Here is a 22,618-nt window from a genome sequence, read left to right on the forward strand (position 1 = left end):
CCTGCCCCTCCACTGGACCCCAAAGCTGATACAGCAGACTCTATAGAGCACCCCGCCCTGGATTATACCCCACCGACAGCAACACCATCTGCACATCCAGTCCTGGCACCTGTCCGCGGACGGTCCATTTGCAGGCCACGTAGGCAGAGGACTGACAGAGACGAGGACAGGCTGATTGATGTGCTGCAGGCCATGTCTCATTCCGTCCCACAACTATCATGCGAGGCCTTTTTCCTCCTCAGTTTGGAGGGTAAACTGAAAAAGGTGCCTAGTACACGACAGACAGAAGCACGCAATGGGCTCATGAACTACCTTGACTCCCTCATTCCTCCTGGTGGATCCTCACACCAAACTACTCCCCCTCTACCTGGCCGATCTATTCAATATCCACCCCAACAGGCTACACCCATGGACACACAGCATTACCAACACTACCCACATGCACCCCAGCATGCACCCCAGCAATACCCTCACCACCCTGAAACATGGCACACACGCCCTACTTCCCCCTATGTATTCCCCTCCACCAGTCTGACACACAGCACCACCACCAGCCAAATGCCTGTTGGTATTTCCACCCGGGGAATGAGGGAGGATATGCAAGTTGAAGAGCCTCGGTTTCAGCCCCCCCATTTACCACGATCTGTAATAATTGAGTTGTTCTATCTGTCAAGCTAGACACCTTTTTCATGTTCTCCAACGCATTTGCCTTTTCCCAAGCTGAGGAAGAAAAATGCCTTGGTTGTTTGCTGCTGCTATTGATGGTTAGCTGTTGTTATTGAAGGTAAAAATTGTTTTTCTATTGCTACAAAATAGAATATTTTATTATTGATTGATGAGTTTGTGTGTATTTATGTTTGAAAATGTTGCTAATGTTTTTATGTTGTGGTAGAAGGGGTTAGGTATCGGCTGTTCTGGTATACACGTATAGGAAAATTACATATGCCATAGCTCTGAGTGGAGTCCACAAGCTATTTCCATTTAAAACTAATCAAATCCAATGTGTAGACCTGAAACATAACACATTAATTTTATCTGATACAAACTTTGACCTATTGACACACTCCAAGTGAACTTACAGCAAAGTGATGATCAGTCTCTCCACTCTGTCGGAAAAATGTCTTCTGTCGTTACAAATGGCTGGACATTAACCCCAGTAGCTCATCAAAACTGTAAAATATAAAAGGTGAGGGTTAACACTGCAATCAATTAAGCAATAAAACAATCAAGCTTTCTGTTTAAAATAAAATTGGCTAATATACATGCATGCATATACATGCATATATACATAAACGACAGGCTGATTTGCTGCTAGCTTACCTTGCTGTAAGCTAGTCATCTATGTTAGATCTCGTCTGTTTCCAAAGCAAATCAAGGATGCTACTATAATCTGACATGTGAACAATATCATTATTGACAGCAATATTAGTATTGCACCTGTACGCATCTCTTGATGGACATGCGAGTGTACTGAAAAAATGTATCCTCATGCCCACGAAGAGTTTCATATATGGACCAGAACTGCCCTCGCTGTTGTCTGTTCACGATGACAGGATGGACCCAAAACCGGCGCCTGTTCAATCTTCTTTTCCTCCAACGCATGATCTGCACTGTGGCAACTATTGCTGCAATGCATCGCTGTTTGTACACATCCATTTTGACACGTCGCACAACACAATCAACAATCTCCTCACTGTCAAACAAGGTGACAAGGATCTCAGGAAGTCTTTTTCATTGGATGCCTCCGTAGTCAATAAAAAAAAGCGCGAAAAATGCGCATAAAACGCCCAACAAAAGTGTCAAAAACGCGCAAAAAACGCCCACGAACCGCGCGTAAACCACTCATATGAAACACGCTCAAGTGTGAACCCAGCCTTAGAGAGCACAGTGCTCAGTTATTATTAGGTGACAGCAGCTCCATGTAAACTCCTGCACACCGCATGTAACTGCTAACCTTTTTGCAGGGAGGAGGCTGTGTGAGGAGGTACGATCCTCTGTGATTGTATAGTGAGGTCTGCAGCAGATCTTACCAATCAATCACCGAGTGCTGACACAGAAGCAGCTCTGCGGTCTGCATTCGACGTAGATGCAGACCGTGGAGCTTCTCCCCCAAGTCGGGTACACATTCCGTGACCGCATACCTGACTTGTGAGCTGGCTGCGGGTCACAGAGTACCACTTTGAGACCACTGGTTTAGACCCTTGTACCTGTATTCCTGACACCCGATTGCTGATTCCTGCCCGCACTGACCTTGGCATGTATAACTGCATGAAAAGCTCCTCAGCCTGCATTGACTTTGGACTGTTATTTAACTACGAAAATCCGCTACGCGTGTGCTCATCCCTTGCCATTAGGCTCCATACATAGTGTATATATATATATATATGTATGTATGTATATAAATATACACTAACTGCGAGTTCCTGAAACCACTATGGGGATGGGGCTACACTGTGTAGTAACATGGAATGGTCCACTCTTTCACAGTACTTTTGTAAGCAACATTGTAACTTTTCATCCAGGTGATTTAAAAATGGGCAGGACAGGCAATAAACCTAAGCACAGCATTTATAAATTGCAATAATGTAATAAAACTTGGATTTAAATCTCTAATTTATCAGTCCCTGGTGTAACGTATCAAGGAAATTCCTGGAAATTTTTAAAGAGTGGAGTATCTCCCTTCTCCCTGTAAAATATCAAGGTGATCCCATTATTCTTGATCAACTTAAATGTATACAGCATATGGTTTGATGCAAGCAGGAGTGTTAAAGGAGAACTATGGTTAGGGCTTTTCCCCATAGTTCTCCTAAGGGTAACGGGAGGACACAAACTAGCGTCCTCCCGTCACCCTAAGCTCAGTATACTGCGAGCTACAGCTCACGGTATACTGAGACGCCGCAGCTGAAGCGGATCCCGACAATTATGTCTGGATCCGCCCAGCTGCGTGAGTGACAGCTGGCTCTGCCTATCTAGAGGCAGAGCCAGCTTTACCCGCCCCCTCCCCAGTCCGTTCCGCTAGTCAGCGCTGGAGGATCGTAGCGGAGAGGGGGGAATCCAGCCCCTCCCCTGTCATGTCAGAGAGCTGTGACAGGATCGAGAAGTGAGCGAACGCCAGTATGTGTTCGCTCACTTCCCGATCTACTGAGCCGACCTGTGACAGTCTCATTGTCACAGGTCGGCTAGAACTATGAGGTGAGTGAAAAGCACTCACCTCATAGTTCTCCTTTAAATTGATCATAGGATTGTACATATACATAAAACACCTTAGCTTTTCTTCTTAGTGTTACTATTAAAACACAGATGTCTGCTCGCACAACGGACGGGGGAGGGGGCGAGTACAGCTGGCTCTGCCTCAAGGTAGGCAGAGCCAGCTGTACTCGCCCCCTCCCCCGTCCGTTGTGCGAGCAGACATCTGTGTTTTAATAGTAACACTAAGAAGAAAAGCTAAGGTGTTTTATGTATATGTACAATCCTATGATCAATTTAAAGGAGAACTATGGGGAAAAACACTGACCCCATAGTTCTCCTTTAAGGTAGCTGTATGCTTTTGCTTTTAATTGTACTTTATATCTGTATGACAAGGTTTTCATAATAAAATAATAAAAGGTATTGTTTTTACTAATAAATTGTTTCACATTTTGGCAGAAAATAAGCTGCAGTGCTATTTGGGGGTTACCAATAAGATGCGAAACACTGGTAATGATATTACTGAATGTACAAGAATTAATGTACATGAGTGAATTTAAGAGACTTCTGGAGATGACTGAGGGCCTGTTCACACGACGTCCGTTTTGTGTGCTGACCGTCTCTGTACGCTGCTGCACTCAAAATGCATCCCAATGTATCCCTACGTGTTTTATGGGCTCCAGTTCTCACGTGCGCAGTCCGTTCAGCTTACGACAGAAAAAATACTGCATGTCACATTTTGTCAGGTCCGGAAACGGTCAGGAAACGCAAACGCGTCAAAAACGCATAAAAAACGCACTGCACTGCAGCTAACATACTAACAGCCCCACTTGAACGCATCAAAGTAGCGATCCATCTATTGAACGCATCAAAGTGCAATCCATCTATTCTTGACAAACCTAGCAGTTTCTGTCAGCATTCGACCATAATAACAAGTAGTAGTGATGTCACTCACACAAGAACACTGCTACTCTAACTACACTAAAAAGTGGGTACCTGCCACTATGATGTAGCACAGGCCACAAAAAAAGCAGGAGGAGTAGGAAAAGGCTGCATTAGAGGTCTATATGCAGCTTTGAGAAAGTGTGCTTTTGTGCAAACCATTGTTGCACAGAGCGGTCGATCCTGCCACCTTGAGGATATATGTTAAAGAGCATCATTGCCTCACTGCCACAGAGTGAGGCACTATTGAATTCCCTTCTATGGCAGTACATCTCTGCATCATTTTCCCCTTGTTTTTAGGAGGGGTAAAACATCCCTCTTGAAGGCTCCAAAATTCTCCTTATCATTGGCATTACAGCCCTTCTCCACTTTACTGCCAGAACTTCAACCCTCCTCATACTCTCTCTGCCTCTTCCTCAGAGATGGAGGCAGTTGGCAAAGAATCCTGATTCTTCATCTTGGTGCTGTGCCTTCTGTATGAGGTTTTCTACACCACATAGGGTGTGCTCCAACAGTAACACCAGAGGGTTCGTATCGCAAATTTCCACAACTTCACAGCTCACCATTCTTTTTGCCTCTTTGAATAGTTACAGGATATTGCGTGTATCCTGAATTAGGAGCCATTGACATAATAAAAAGAAATCCAGCTCCCTAGAGACTGTCTTCATCTGTACTCTCATAGATACACATTATTGCAGCATGGCGAAAGTCGAGTTTCCACACGTTGCATCAGGCGTTTGGGACACAGCTTGTGTTACTGCTGCATTTCAGCCAGGCAAACATTTTCTGGGTATAAGCACCTATAGTGGCGACACTCTGTTCTGGTCTGCTGCAGGACATCCTAAAAGTCAGGGTTCCTAACCAGGATGTTATGCACTAGTGCATGTAGAGCAGGGGTCCCTAAATGGCGGACTGCGGTCTGGATACGGACCAAGCAGCGGTTCTAGCCAGATCGCCGACTAGGTTATGGCTGGCTGGTAGCCAGCCATAACCCAGCTCAGGTCCCTATTCCTCTTCACTCATTGGCTGCTAGGAAGGCAGCATTCCTAGCAACCAATGTCACCTTTTATTCCCCACCCAACATTAAGGGAGGAGGAAAGAGTATCCTCTTCCCTCCTCCCTTACAGCTTGAAGTCTGACCCGCCACCTGGCTCCTCCTATCCCCTCCTCCTTCCTCATCCCATCCCTGCCTGTCATTCTGTACCAGCATGGTCTCTCATCTTCTCTCATCATTGCCTGTTTGCTCCTCTCGCCTCGCATTCCTCCCAGCACTGCCTGCTGCTCCTATAGGCTCCACATTAATGTGACCGCAGCATTTTAAAGGGGCACTCTGATGTGGAAAATTAATAGTAAAAGTCGCGCTGTGTGAATGAAACTGCAAAAGTGTCAGATATAGTAGATACTGACCTAGAAAAAAAGTGATACAATGTGTAAAAAGTGCAAAACAAAGAAGAAACACATGTATATAACATGCACCTCAGTGTAAATGCATTGCTACAAAATATCTATAATGAAAAATCAAATACAATAGATGTTAACTGTGAAACAATGTGATGCAAGTTGAAAAGAATAACAACTAGAAAAAACGCATGTATATAACATGCACTTCAGTGAAAATAATAAATAGTTTAAAAATGTCCATGATCCTGGATCTTCAATAGTCCATTAGGAAAATAGAAGATAAAACATTAGATGTAAGATAATCTCAGTCTCCTGTGACCATCAACAGAGAAATCTTCTGGAATGCACCTCTCCTTTAGCAGAGACCCACCAGGGTCTGTATGCGCTGTTCCTCTAATTCAAACCAGGTAGAGGAAGCACCTGATGCCGAACACCTCCCACCAGTGATTTCCTCCTCTCGCGTACAGACTCTCTTGCAGTCAAAGGAGCAGAAAGCAGACCATTCATCCAAATGGCCCATGCATCAAATAAAAAGTGGAGACTCGTAGTGCAGATGGTTTTAAAAGGATACTGAACTTTATTCAGAAAGGATACTACTCACACATCATAGATAAAAGTAAGGTTTTTAGTAAGCAGCCACAGACACTGTGTGCAATCGCTCAGCTCCTCTACTCCACCCTACCCTACGTACGTTACGTCAAAGGGCGTGACTTCATCAGGGGTGTGGAAACAGGAGCTAGACTGAGTGCATATATTAAGACCAGTTGTCATGGTAGCCACCATATACAAATGGCGGCCATTACATTTTCAAAATTAAAAATAAAATACAAAAAAGTGATTGACACTGTGGCACTTATTACCCTTCATCCAGCTAAGTGGGTAAAGCATTAAAGCATACAGCACAAGGTAAGTGGAAAATAAGTAATCTAAAACAAATAAAACAAAACTGTAAGCCACTTCAGTATAAGTCTGTTAAAGAAGACAGGGTGAATGGTAAAATCTTACTAGTGCGGTAGTATACCATATTGCTTCCTGTTATTCATTGCATGCCAGCCATGTGAAAAAACCTCTAGAAGGAATACTATGAGGGCATCTTCTTCTAAGGGATAATATGAACTGATCCTGTCCAGAGAAACTAAATAAACCCTATAGGTGAATACAACTAGGTGAGTCCCTATATGAACAAATGTGACCTGTCACAAATCGTGAGCTCCCAAATAATAAGGGGTAGAACCCCCATGTTTAAACAAAACAAAGTGAACTGACAAAGGGATTGTCATCACGTTGCTCATCACATAAACAATTAATATATGTAATCTTAAAACCCATGCGAGAACAAGAAAGAGGTTATTGATGAACCCCTTAGGGAGGGAACAAAAAAGCTAAAAAATAAACAACAACTGAGAAAAAGCAAAGGAAAGATGTGAAAGAAGTACCCCTTCTTTGTGAATGAGCCACCCATCACATAGTGGATAAATCACAGCCTGTATGGCAAATTATATCTATGAAAGCCCATATTAAATCCAAGATGGTCCCTAGTTAGATAAATGAGGAGACACTCCCCCTTTCTATGAAATCAAGGTTTTGTGTAAACTAAAACAATAAAGGCAGAACTCATACTCCCTCCATTAAAATTCAGACTAAACATTTTTTGTTTATGTATCCGCAATAAAACAGTTCAGGTCGAAACCTATGTTGAGACCTGTGGGGACTAATGTTTTAGCTCTAAAGATCCACTCAGATTCTTTTTTTGCCAGACTTCTTTTGCAGTTCCCTCCCCTCCAATTTTTCTTAGCTCATTCAATACCCCAAAATTGTAAGCCTACTGGGTTCTTATTATGAAATGTTTTTAAATGTAGAGAGACTGAATGATCTTTGAAACCACGTTTGATGTTGTATATATGTTCTCTTACACAAATGGCACAGGTGGTGCGACCAATATATTGTAGGCCACAGGGGCACTGTAACCCATGTATGACCCCTTACGTGTCACATGCTATAAAATCTCTAATGTTGTGGGTATCTTTTGTGACCGTTAGCTCAAAACTAGTTCTTTTTCTAGGATTTCCTTTGGTATGCATACATGCATAGCAGTGTCTACATGAATAAAATCCCGTCAAATGAGGGAAAATTAACCCATTTTTCTTTTGGGGAGGATCTATGACACTTTTAACCACCCTTTCCTTCAAACTGGCGGTCTTCCTGTAGATAAATTTAGCTTTGTCTGGCAAAATGCCCGATAACTGAACATCTAGGTTGAGTACATTCCAATGTTTTTTAATATTTTTTTCTATATCCCTATACTGGATATTATAATCCATAATAATGGCTCCATTTAACTTATTTTCTTCCTCAAGGGGGGCTCTTTCTATTCTTTCCGCTAAAATGCAGTTACGGTCCATTCTCGCCACTTTTTTGCATTCTGCATCTAAAAAATCTTCAGTGTACCCTTTCTGTAGGAATCGATTCTTAAGTACTTTAGATTGTTCTTCAAAATGCAAGTCTTTTGTGCAATTATGTCGCATCCTTACGAACTGCCCTCTAGGAATATTATATATCCATGATGGACGATGGCAGCTGGATGTGGGGAGATATCACTTCTATCAGTATCTTTGAAAAAAGACAAAAACACAAATAGTACGGACAGCACTCTCGGATTGGAACTGGAGAGGTGGATTTTGTGGCCCTAGATAGCATGCAGCCCTGAGAACAAGGAGGAGTACCTGTAAATGTGAAAAACAAAAGAGAGAAACAAGAGGGCGCAAAACTAGGTCAGCTAACTACCTGGACCGAGCATATCAGGGAAGGTGACAGGAACAATCAATATATATGTATAATGTACTTACTTATGTGGGTCGGGGAACCAGATGTGAACCGGCCTGTGAGGAGGATCAGGATGTCCAGAATGTATGTTGAATGGCGGCTGATGTGTTGCCTGGGGCTGCTCGTCCCAAGGGGGAGAGAGAAGGGGAGAGGAGGAAGGTGGACAGGAGGCAGGTGACGGAACGAGGATATGGTCCGTCTTCCTGACACAACAAGTCGGGTCAGTGACTGTCGTGGGTAAGGATAAAGAGCAACGCGTTTCGAGAATGACACCTCTTTTTCAAGCTAAAAAAGGATCGTATAGTATACTTTCAAGCTCAAAAGGGATCGTATAGTATACGATCCTTTTTGAGCTTGAAAAAGGGGTGTCATTCCTCAAAACGCGTTGCTTTTATCCTCACCCACTACAGTCACTGACCCGACCGTTTGCCACCCTGCCGGCTCCCTTCCATTGCCGTTATTACGGCTCGGGCACACTGCTAAGCACCGGTCCACTCCTAGACTGAGCCGTACCATCCACAGCTGCGGCCACAGCAGCACAGCCAGACTCCTTTCTTGTACGCTGCTCAAATCCCTCATTGTTGTGTCAGGAAGACGGACCATATCCTCGTTCCGTCACCTGCCTCCCGTCCACCTTCCTAATCTCCCCTTCTCTCTCCCCCTTGGGACAAGCAGCCCCAGGCAACACATCATACATTCTGGACATCCTGATCCTCCTCACAGGCCGGTTCACATCTGGTTCCCCTACCCACATAAGTAAGTACATTATACATATATATTGATTGTTCCTGTCACCTTCCCTGATATGCTCGGTCCAGGTAGTTAGCTGACCTAGTTTTGCGCCCTCTTGTTTCTCTCTTTTGTTTTTGAAAAAAGACTACACCATTAACTGTTGTTCCTCAGAAAAAACTTCAAAATCCAGAAAACTTAATTTGTGTTGGTCAATGATATGAGAGACAAATATTTTTAGAATTGTTATTTAGATAGGAGAGGACATTTTCAAATCCACCTCTCTCTCCCTTCCAAACCATGAATATGTAATCAATGTAGCGTTTATAGATGATCAATTCCCTGGGTTTATTGTCTAAGATTGTCTCCTTCTCCCACTTCCACATAAAGCAATTTGCCACACTGGGGGCAAATTTAGCCCCCATAGCCACACCAGTCTTTTGTGTGTAAAACTTGTCATCAAACCATAAATAGTTTCTTTCTAATCCGAACCGCAACACTTCTAGCAAAAAATATTTTTGTAATTTTGGAATGGTATTATCCATCTCCAACAGCCACTGAACAGAAGATAATGCATCTAGATGATTAGTAATAGTGTACAAAGAGGCGACATCTGCTGTAACCAAAAAACAGTGAGAGTCAAAAGGGAGGCCCTCCACAGTTTGAATAAAGTGTTCAGTGTCTCGTAGATATGCCTCATTTCTCTGGATGAGTGGTTGCAGGAAAAAATCAACATATGCCCCTAATCTGTTAGTGACAGACCCTATACCGTTCACTATTGGCCTGCCAGGGGGATGATGTAAGTTCTTGTGGATCTTTGGTAAATAATAGATGATTGGAATCCTACATTCCAATGGTGCTAAAAATCTACTTTCCTTTTTTGTCAGGATATCACAATTTTGCCCTCTCTTCATTAACCGGCCTAGGTCTCTCTTAAAATTTATTGTGGGGTCTTTAGATAAACCCTCATATGTGCCCCCATCTGCTAGTAGACGAGCCATTTCGTTCTACTTTATTCAAAATGACAATTGCTCCGCCTTTGTCAGCAGGTCTGACTATGATATTCTTATCCTACTCTAGTTCGCTAATCCCTTTATTTAGATGTTGTGGATGTCTAGATGGTTTCAATTTCAGTTTTTCCAAATCTCTGACTATCAAATTTCTAAATACTTCAATATATTTGGTGTTATAAGGGGCTGGGTTAAATGTTGATTTGTTGGTCAGTGTGGTATGTCTGAATTCACTTTGAGTTTCCAAACTCTTGGGAGGTACTGGATTCTTTAGAAAATGTTTTTTAATACATAGTTTGCGAGTGAACTTATTAATAGAGATGTAGGTGTCAAACTTGCTGAGGGGCTTATTAGGTGCATATTTAAGCCCTTTGTCAAGCACCAACATTTCTTCTTTACTAAGGATCATAGAACTCAAATTAATAATACCTTCCCCTAAAACCTCTTTCTTTTTCCTGTGTTGTTGACCTGATCTACATTCCCTCTTTCTTCCATATACATCCTGTCTCTATGTGGTGCCTCTCGTTGCCAGTCCCGTTGGAACCGGGGTTTCCTCCCTAAAAAAACCCTGTCTCTATTGGCATCATCTTGGTTCAATGGGGTAAACCGATTATGTGTAGGAATTTCAAAGTCAGAATCTCTGTAAATATGGGGAGTCCAATTATTTTGCATCTCATAATCTGGGTCCCATCTATTACTTCTCCCCCTTACCCCCTGACTCCATGTTGCTTGTGGGGGGTTTCTGTTCCAACCTCTTCTCTGACCTCCCCTTGGGGCAAATGGGAATGATCTCTGCATTCTCCCTCTATAAGTGTCCTCATGTCCTTCAGTTTGTGTTTGTCTTGCAACATCATGGGCTAGTATAGTGTCCCTGGAAGTAATCAGAGGAGCTTTACCTCTCTCAGGGGACGTATTAGCCAACATTGGCTCACCCTCTTCAGAGATTTTTACTTGCCATTTAAAAACCTGTTTGGCCAAATAATAATTTTTATCCCGATTATATTTTTTGCTTTTAATATTTCTCACTTCCTGGTCTGTTTATTGAAGGGAATCTTTTAATTCATTAGATGCCGTAATGTAATCCCTATTTTCCTGTAAGGGGTTAAACTTTTCTCCTTAATTCTTCTATCTCCCCATTTAATTTACCAAGTTTCCTTTGTTTCCTTTTCCTTAGTAACTTAAGCAATTCTAATCCACTATTATTAAAAAACAAAAACCATTCCTCCATGGATTCATTGTCTAAAAGACCATCATTAGGTGGTACATCCCACCTCAAGCATCTGGGAACAATTCCTTCTGCTAAATATTTTTCAATTGTTGCACAATCCCACTATCATTTTATCTTCTTTTCCATCTTATGTTTTAATTTTCTCAGGCAAAAATTCATGTCATTAACCTTTTTTTGTTCAGTGTAACCAAAAACTTCCTCTAAATTAACTGTTCTATTTTACGGAGCCCGGGAAGCACGGCGGGGGTGTCCGGCGGGGCGGGGGGGGGCGGCCCCTTCTTCGGGACGCAGAAGCGATCTGGCGACAGGTAAGTCGCCAGGATCGCTTCTGTTGTAAAGCCGACAGTCGGCTCTACAAGTTTAAACAGACTCCCGGCGGCAAAAGTCGCCGGGAGTCTGTTTAAACAGCCCCGATGCTGGTGACGTACACTGTACGTCGTCAGTCACGAAGGGGTTAAACTTTTTCTGCTCAGTGTAACCAAAAACTTCCTCTAGATTAACTGTTCTCTTTTCGATATAGTCAAAAATATCCATAGTGGCTGCAAAGTGATATCAAAATAGATACAAACCTTGTGCCACTACTCCAATCAAGTTAAGCAGCAGCTGAAATCTGTGTGGTCAGATATATAGTATAAAATTAATAGTAAAAGCCGCGCTGTGTGAATGTTGTGGAAAATGACTTATTAGTTATCCCATCAGAGTACCCCCTTACATTAGCTGCTGCCATCTGAATGCCCCTTACATTAAGTTCAAAAATAAGGGGGCAGTACAGTAATACCTTGGTTTACAAGTAACTTGGTTTGAGAGCGTTTTGCAAGACAAGCAAACATTTCTGAAAAATTTTGCTTTGATATACAAGCAAATGTCTTGCAAGAAGAGCAAAATTTTGTAGAAAAGCACCACCTGAAAGTTATGCAAACATAGCAAACCTATAGATGGTATAAACAACTTGCAGGTGTGGAAAACAATAACCATTGACATCTAGTAGTCAGATACAGGATATATTATGTTGTACCAAAGGAAGAATATATTGATACACATTTTCAAGTATAAGGAAAGGAAGAAGGAATAAGAGGAGGGAAAGAATAAGAGAAGGAAAGTGAGCATAAGGGGGCAGTCTGCTGGGGACAGCCAATGTAAAGGGGCACTCTGATGGGGATAACTAATTATTATTATATTGGCTGTCCCCATCAGGGTGCCCCCTTATATTGGGTGTCCCCATCAGAGTGCTCCTTTTTTTGTATTTGGTTTAAGGGCACTCTGATGAGGACAACTAATGTAAGAGGGCACTCTGATGGCAGCAACTAATGTAAGTTAGCACTCTGAGGGGGACAGCTAATCTAAGGGGGCTCGCTGATGGGGACAAATGATGTAAGGGGGCATAAAACATGGAGGTATATCCAGAGACCGAACCCTTTTTGTATTAGCCTACTTTTAATGGCAACAGATTTATGACACTCAACGATCCTTAACTGTATTTAGTACACTAAAGAAAAGGAATGATGCTGATCTAAAGAAGATCAGATCAGAGGACAGTTATAAATGGGTCGGAGTGTCTGCTGTGGTATAAAAATATAAATTTATTGAACATAATTTACACACAGGTTAACAACATAGACCATCAGACTGTCACCTGAAAAAAAAAACCTTTTTAAAATTGATTGTACAATCAAATTATCACTTTCATTTATTTTTTAACTCTTAACAGACAATGCAAATGTCAAAAAAGTGTAACAGTATAACATACAGCATCTGAGCTTTTACAGTGCATGAGTTCAACGGTAATAAACAATGATACCCTGGGACATCCCTAGCATTTTTGCTGCCTGAGGTGTGGGGTATACCTCTGTCTGGCATCCCACCCACTGATGTCACTGTTTGTCAGGAGCTAGGTGGGATGCCAGCCAGAGTGTCCTAATCAGCTCCTGGCAAGTAGTGGCATTAGAGCTCTTAGCAACCTGAGACGCTCTGGCTGGAAAGGGGGAAGCAGGTGACCTGCTCACGTGACCACTGAGATGCCGATTGAGGCAACCATCCCAGGCCTCCTCATTATAGGGATGGCCCTGATGGTACCATCACTATTGAATACATAGAAAAAGTTGTTGCAACAAGAAAAGCAACAAGAAAAGTATTGGAAATCTTTTACTGTGCAAACATAGGTAAACACCAAAAACATGCAGTCTAACAGTGATTGGTGGAGGAATACACATGGTTTTATATCTTCAGAGAAGGTCACTGATAAACTCACTAATAATATCAACAATATGCAAAGCAAAACTGTTAAAGTCCATCTCCAGGCAAACAAAAAAGTACCATCTCAGTGGGGCAACCCCTGCACTGCAAGGGTTAAGTGCTTGTTGCAATAGATGTGAGGATGTTAACAGACCTTTTTTTAAGTTATGCTATGTGATTGAGAAAATGTAAGAAGAACAAATAAAAAATGTGTCATCCCAATTTGGCTGAAAGCTTGGAAATACACTTTAAGCCCATCCTACCAAATAGCAGAAACAACCCAATCATTAAGAAAATGCAGGTTGCAAAGCAAAGTATAACGTTTTTATTACAAACCCTGACTTAAGGGGGCTGCATAAGGGTGTAGCCTTGTTAGCTGTATATGGTTTTTGTTTACATTAATCCTAACACAAATCATCAGCTTTTATTTACTATAGTTTACAGCATATTGATTTTGTACACATGACATGGTTTGTATTTAGTAGTCTTTGGCCTTCAATGTGTTTTAATATTGATAAGCCATTGAAACTACCAAAGTGATATTAAAGTCAAAAGGTTTTTAAGCTAGTTCAGATGCCTATTAAATCACTTACAATAGATGCTGCTCCAGGAGGTATTAAAATGTTAGTTTCCTGCAGAATCAGCTTGTCCCTGATCACTGACCCGGTTATCTGATTTTAGAGTGGCTCCTTTCCTTTGCATGATCTTATGGAGCCACCCTTGTGTGTGCTAGTAAACTGGGGGTGTCTCCACAAACACCGGCCCAGCAAGGCACCCCGCTCCTTTCCCCTCCTTCCTCGTCTCTCCCTTCTCCAAACTAGTAGATGGACAGCTACTGAAGAATGTGCTGTACCTTGTGATATTGTATTGGACAGGGAGTTCAGGGAAGCAGAGCTGAGAGAGTTGGAGCTAGCTGTTTAGAAACATGATGACTGTTAGTGTTTGGGCAAAAAATGTAAAGAAATACTTTGCTGGGCAATGTATATTTGTTTTATCTGGATTCATTATTAAAAACAAGTTTGTTGCTACGTAAAAAGAAAGCTACTATACTCCTTATCTTTCAGGTTTTTTTACAACATCTCCCTATCCAATCTGATGCACAAGTTTGAAAAGTATGGTGCCATTTTCAACTTTAAACTTAATATGCAGAAGTTTGAGGTGTTAAATATATCAATACCAGATTTCAAACCTGCTTGGTCAAACACTGTATTGCAGTATCAAGGGCACTTTTCATCCCAGCGAATGTATCTACCATTTACCCTCTGGATTTCCCATCCTTATTGGGGAGAATTAATTCAGATCTGAACAAAACTGGACCACTGCTACATTTACTTAGTTTTGAAGATGCCACATTTTTTAAATGAATATGATCCTTAAAAATCTATATTTATTGCAAGCCATGTTACAATCTTTCTTTCACTCAATTAGTAGTTACATAGTTGTTGAGATTGAATAAAGACATAGGCCCATTGAGTTCAACCCGTGTGTGTGTGTGTGTGTGTGTGTGTATGAGTTGCTAAGAGTACCTGTACCGCTGTATATTTGCTTTCTGAGAAAAGTATCTAAAAGGTTCTTGAATGAGTTAATACTCTCAGTTGAAACCACTGCCTGTGGAAGGTAGTTTTACAATTTTACAGTTCTCACAGTAAAGAATCCCCTTCTCAATTTAGGATTAAACTTTTTTTCTTCCAATTTCAAATGGTGGCCTCTTGTCGTCTTAAGTGAACTACTGTAACAGTACATAGGTTATTACTGATTAAGTTAGTAAATTAATATCATGTTCCCTTTCCAGGGCCGGCCTTACGCCTTTAGGCGCCCTGTGCGAGAAAGCTTTACAGGCCCCCTAGTGACCACACCCCTCAGTAACCACACCCCTCAGTAACCACACCCTTTCAGTGGCCACACCCATTTTTCCAATACGGCTCCATTTAAAGCCTCCCATTCCGTTAAGTCCCCAAGAAACAGATTACAAGCTATGATAAAAATAAAACATTTATTCAAAAGGTATTAACTAGGGCTGCGGAAATTAACGATTAATTACTCGATTAATAGTTACATTTTTTAATCGATCAACATTTATTTGATCAGTACTCCCCTCTCCTCTGCCTTCCGGGTCTTCCGTCGGAGATCCGGTGACGTCACGGACATCGACGTCACCGGACTCCTCCCCTTATCTCCTTTAGCCAACGGAGCCACTTGGGCCCAGGCCTGGCGCTACCATATAGACAGTGAGAGGAGAGCTGCACTCGCAGCCCTTCCTCTCAGCTGTCACAGGAGTTCTAGCAAAGTGCTGTGCTAGAACTCCTGTATTGGAGGTGACAGGTTCAATAAAGAGAACCTGTCACCTCCAAAGGCCATCACACAGGGGCTTGTTAGCTAGCTCCTGTGTGATAGCAATACAGTTAAGTGAACAAAATAAAAACATTAAATAAAAAATTACTAAAAATTGATAAGTAAAAGATAGTAAGATTAAAAAAATAAAGAAATTACAAAATAATTAGAAAAACATTTCTAACAAATAAAAAAGTGAAACAAAATCAGATAAATAAAAATTTAAAAAAGTAAATAAATAAATAAAAACTTGCCTACTATAAAGTGACTGACAGTCAGTATACTGGATAAGTTTTATAACTAAACTAACTCTCTACGTTTTTCTTAAAGTTTAAAAAAAAATAACTTACGTCAGTGCTACAGTTTGAATTTAAAACGTATTTGTGTGAACTGTGAAGTTAAGTCATGGATTGTTGAAACTAACTAGTGTTGAGCTATTGAAGTGCATATCTCACGTCAATAGCTTATAGCTGGGCTGCAGGAGCCCAGAACTGACAGCCCAGGGACCGGAAGTGATGCAATCTGCATCGCTCCCGGTCCCTTTGAACGGGGAGGGGATCGATGAACGGAGGTACGTCCATCTCCTCCCCAGCTCCCCTCGGACACCACAGAAGCCGGTCCCGGGCCCATAGGAGGTTGTCCTGCAGACCCTTTTTTTCCAAATACATCTAGAAAAGTAAAAACAAAAAACAGAACACATGGTATAATAACGCCACCTATACTGTAAATCACGCGGTATAATAACGCCACCTATACTGTAAATTACGCGGTATAATAACGCCACCTATACTGTAAAACACACGGTATTATAACGCCACCTATACAGCATACCACACAGTATAATGACGCCACCTATACAGTAAATCACATGGTATAATACCGCTACCTTTAAATTTACTATCAAATATCAGTCATAATTTCAATAAAGTATTTTTTAACTTTTGTATTTACTGTTCCTTTAAGAAACACCCTATGTAACTAATAATATACAAAACAGACATTAAGCAGTACACTGCATTTATTAAAAAAAAGAATTTACTTACAGAAAAGAGTTTTGTAGATCTGCTGCCTGCTTCTGCGGATTCTTGCCCTCTGTCTTCCCAGTGCGCATGCCATATGAGCTCCTCATCCGTGCTCCTCCAAGCAAGGCATGGACAGCCGCCCACACCGTCTTTCCTGCAGGATCCGCCTATGGCCTGGCCTGCCAGTACTTTTTCCAGTTTTAAAGATGGCCGCCGCACTGTCCCGAGCGGCGGCCATCTTAATGAGTAATCTACAGACTGCCAATGACAGTGTCACTGCTGTGCTGCCTGTCTGAGCCGACAGCCGATCCGTCCAGCGCCCGCACGGAGGGGCGCCGCGCCCGTGGGCAATCATTACAGGCCGTTGGGGACAGGATCTGTGCCAGTTGCCAAGCGCCCATGTGGCTATGGCGCCCTGTGCGACCACACAGCCCGCACACCCCAAAGGCCGGCTCTGTCCCTTTCAGTCTCCTCTTTTCGAGAGTAACCAAGTTTATTGCTTGCAGTCTTTTCTCATAGCTTTACATACATAGTACATACATTTAGAAGAAAATCTGGTCTTCAAAACCATCAAGAAGAAAGGCCAGCATTTACCTTTCTACATGCTAAGTCTCTAGCAGAACCACCACTGGCCCCACACCCAGGGTTGTTGCAAAGATTTTTACCTACACAGGCGAAGGTGCATTTTTACGCCCGCGAACCCCTCCACCAGACCCTTAGGCGACTGTCTATGCAGCCTTGCGCTAGCATTAGACCTGCATAGACATCCCATAAAGCAGCACTCCAGAAAACTAATAGGAGATCTGAGATGTCCATGTTACAGGTCACAACAAATATCTAAGAAGCATTTAGGAAAAAGGAAGAACATCAGCTCCTAGTGCCTGATATATACTTGATGTATAACCAATGACACCCCAAATAGTTCATTGTGGAGCACCCCAATACAAAGACACCCCAATGTGAACCACTTCAGAAAGCATAACTAAGATGTCCATGTTAAAGCTCACACTGAACATCCCCAGCATTTGGCAAAAGAATGACCATCATCTACTGGAACCCCATATGTAACGCCACAGGCAGAGGCGGCTCTCTAATTAGGTGAGTTAGGCGGTCGCCTAAGGCCCCATTCACACTGAGCGACATGAAAATCGCACGAATTTGAGCGATATTGCGCGACGAGCGATATTGGGCGATATTGGGCTGTATGCAATCAGGAGCAATATCGCTCGAAATCGCTCGAAAAAAGGGTAATGTAGGAGCGACAAGCTACCAGCGACGAGCTACAAGCGATATTGAGCGATATTGAGCTCCATGTGAACAGCTCCATTGAAATGGATTGGAGAAGCTACATAGAGCGATATCGTGTGGCAATATGAGCGATATCGCTGCAAAAATCGCTCGATAAATCGCTCAGTGTGAATGGGGCCTAAGGCCTCGCGCTCACGTGGGACTCGGGTCCCCTAACTCACTTCAGCAGATTCACCGCACCCGACTCTGGCGAGTCCGTTCCTGGGCAGAGGGGAGCTGCAATTTCCACGCGGGGAGAATGGGGCGCCCGTGGCCTCTGCACAATCCCCACCCCTCCCCCATCTGCCACTACGTGCCTTGCGGGGAGAATGGGTTGCCCGTGGCCTCCGCACATTCTCCACCCCTCCCCCCACCTGGCACCGTGGGCCTCGCAATCGCCGGCACCCAAACGCATGGAATATTGGTGCTTGCATATTGGTCCATTGCAATCATGACCAATGCTGCATGCGCTACTTTTTTGCAGATTGCACTGGACCGGAATGCAGGCACTAATTTGCCACGCGTTTGGGTGCTGGCAATCGCACTGCGGGCCGGTGGCATGGAGGTGGTCCTATTCACTTTAATGCACCGTCACGCCCCCTCCACCCCAAAACAAAGTGAGCTGGCCGAGTTGCGTTCCAGAGGCTGAATGCACTGGAACGCACTCTTTATAGTGTGAATGGGCACTCATTGTTTACATCGGCTGCTAAAAAAGTTCTATGTATAAAATCCAGTTGCCCAATACCAGTGAGCAGCTGCTTCCAAATGCCAGACTGCAGTCACATATAACCCATGCCATGCCACCCCATACTGTGTGATGGGAAAGCAGGATTTATTGCGTTCTTTACTACTGAACTGTGTGCGTTCCTTACTTCTGCCCTCTGCACGTTACTTACTTCTGACCGCTGTGTGTTCCTTACTTCTGCACTATGTGCGTTCCTTCTGCCCTCTGCGCGTTACTTACTTCTGACCTCTGTGCGTTCCTTACTTCTGCACTCTGTGCGTTCCTTACTTCTGCCCTCTGTGCGTTACTTACTTTTGACCTCTGCGCATTCCTTACTTCTGCACTCTGCGCGTTCCATACTTCTGCACTCTGTGCGTTCCTTACTTCTGCACTCTGTGCGTTCCTTACTTCTGCACTCTGTGCGTTCCTTATTTCTGCACTCTGTGTGTTCCTTACTTCTGCCCTTTGCGCGTTCCTTACTTCTGCACTCTGTGCGTTCCTTACTTCTGTCTTCTGCACTCTATGCATTCCTTACTTCTGCACTCTGTGCGTTCCTTACTTCTGCACTCTGTGCGTTACTTCTGCCCTCTGCACGCTCCTTACTTCTGTACTCTGCACTCTGTGCGTTCCTTACTTTTGCCCTGTGTGCGTTGCTTACATCTTACCCCTGCACTCTGTGCGTTGCTTACATCTTACCCCTGCACTCTGTGCGTTGCTTACATCTTACCCCTGCACTCTGTGCATTGCTTACATAGGGTCAGGGTTTTGTGTATAGTTATTTGTAGAATTTAGATAGGAGACAGAAATGGCTGCTGGAATTAAAAACGCTTGTCTTAAAATATGCAATTTATGCAATTAATTTTTAATTATTGTTTGATTTTATTTCATTATGGACAGGGCTTAAAAAATGTTCAGTCAAAAATGTCACCTGTCAGCATGACCGGACTATCGACCTTGCAATTTATGGTAACATTTTTTGGGGACACATAGAGCTTTCTTTTGGTGGTATATAAAATCACCACTGGGGGTGTGTGTTTACTTTTTTACTATATAATGAAAAAAGTACCGTAAATTTCACACAAGAAAATGTTTTCCCTCCGTTATGTGATAAAACATTAATTCTTACCCATATTTGTCTTAACATATCAAAGTCTGGGTCACATCGGGTGAATAGACACCAAACATATCAAGCTTTAAAATTGTGTGCGCCTGCAAAATCGCAACAAACGACCACACCGAAAACTGACCATAGGCGACGCTTAAAACGCTTATATTGCTCATTAGTTTAGTGTTATCGGTGATTAATGACCCTAAAATTATTGCTCTCACTCCAACGTTCGCAGTGATGTGTAACATGTGCGGCACAAAAGGTGCAATTGTCGTATTTGCACGTAGGCACACCCGAAGCATATCTGCGTGTACGTCCCTGGGCAGAGGGGAGCTGCAATTTCCACGCGGGGAGAATGGGGCGCCCGTGGCCTCTGCACAATCCCCACCCCTCTCCCATCTGCCACTACGTGCCTTGCGGGGAGAGACTCTATGACTAAGGATTAGGTGAAAAATTTCAGAAGGGGCGGACCTCAGGCAGAACTTAGTGTCACTGTCAAACTTCAATAAACTGATTCAGCGTGGAATGGAGTGTGGCTGGATTCTTCCTTTACTATATACCATTTGGTTTGAGTGAGGACACACACTTTCCCTTGCTAAAGCCATAGAGGAGTGGTGCTTTATTTTTGTGCTTTGTTAACCAATCAGCATTTACCTTTTGCCAATAAATTTAGAACAGATTTTCTTGCTTTGGGTTATTGCACATCATGCACAATCATTGCTCTTTGCATTACCTCACTGAATAAGCCAGGACGAGTATGTTTTATATTTGGTGTTTCTTAATAATTTAACAATAAATGGTACCCTGCATGCAGGTTTCTAGACTTATTCTTCACAAAAATAAAATAATTGTTTTGCCTATAAATCTTTTGGGTGCTATAGACATCAACATAAAAATATAGCCCTTAGTATGTATTATTAAATCCTGCCAAGATCTTTATGACATCTGGAACAAATAAAGTGTATTAACTGAAAGGCCCACTGGAGTTGGCTCAGCCTCATGCTGGGTCACATCATTATAAACATGGACTGCAGCTCTTGGCTGCATATTATCCTTCAGTCTGGTTTTAGTTTCTTCACCAGCCAAGTAAGTGCTGAAAGATGAGAGAAATGCAGATCTAAAACCTAACAAGCAACTTTCTTGATCTTAAAAGTGACATAGTGAAAGCTGTATCATTTAACTATATACTTATGAATGTGTTTCATTAGAAACAAAAGTAAGGAAGAAAAAGTCTGCACAGCTCTGCAAATAAACGTGCTCAGAATAAAATTCCTTACAGTATGTGAAATGATATGACTTTAACACATATTATGGCTCTTACATAATCTTTGTCAATGAGCATGATTGCTTCCATCTCACCTGAATATGGTGCTCAATATATGACCATAACATCACACTGCGTCTTAAAGTGCCTCTAAACTCAGAAGTTAAATCCTAAAAATGCATTCAAGTACCTTAAGTATTAACAAAAATGTAACTTATGTGTGCATCATTTAGCTGTAGAGCCTTATATCCTCTCAGAATGCCTGCTGACATTGTCCTTCTTTCTGGAGCGTGGCTATTTTTGTTTCTAAATCAGTAAGCTAATTTCTTCACAGAATTGCAACAAATGATAAGCATGCTATACATACACAAAAATGATTATGTGGACATACAAAAAGCCAACTTGAGCAAGCTTCAGTAAGACTGGTTGATGTTATGTCAGAGAATGTTAGATCTGCATCACTGCTCAGTAAAACATAGTATTTGCTTTGAATGTCTTTGAAGACATTCAACTGACCCCAAAGTTGTGGCGTTGATAGGAGATATCTCTCTCATGTGATACCGATACTGACAATGACTTCATATGGTTAATATCCAAATATCAAAAAAAACAAAATTATATTGTATCAGATCTCCTGCCAGCAAACATGGCTACTGAACACTTCATCTTAAAACAAGAACCACTTGCTTTCAATATAAATCTTCTAATAATTTTGGTTGTGCATTAATTTACAATAGATGGAAAGGTAAAATAGAAAATCATCTTCAGAGTACATTCCTCTTTTGCTTATTCTAAAATCACTCCCCAAACAGCTTACAAACAATTGTTATAGTGAAAGTGAGGTTAGGTATAAAAAATATGCGATGACACATGTGCGTGGTGACGAGTGCGCTCTCGCGTTTGAGGATTACATCGTTGTGTCATTAACCATCCATGTGGGGGGAGGATATACATTTCTATGATACCAACACAAGGGCACAGTATGCTACACTGAAAACCCCTGATAAAAGCCTTTGATTGTGTTAAAACATGTAGGGTATAGGATACGATACTCTAGAGAACTTAATGGGAGTCATGCAACACTAAATGCAAATAACAAAAAGAAAAGTTGAAAAAGAAAAAATAGATAGAAAAGTGGAGGTTTTAAAAGGCAGAAAGATCTAAAATCTAAGAATGAGAGTGTAGAATACAAAATACCCTAAGGTTGGAATATGAGAAAAGAGAGATAGATTTCATAAAAAGATGAGATGTAGAAATAGTTTAGTTTACTTAGACAGTGAAAAACAAGACTAGAGATTCATATTTCTTTTTTAGTAAATAGAGAAAATGCA

The sequence above is a fragment of the Nanorana parkeri genome, unplaced genomic scaffold (assembly GCF_000935625.1).
Source record: "Nanorana parkeri isolate BGI_ZX_2015 unplaced genomic scaffold, ASM93562v1 scaffold1651, whole genome shotgun sequence".
NCBI classification, from domain to species: domain Eukaryota; kingdom Metazoa; phylum Chordata; class Amphibia; order Anura; family Dicroglossidae; genus Nanorana; species Nanorana parkeri.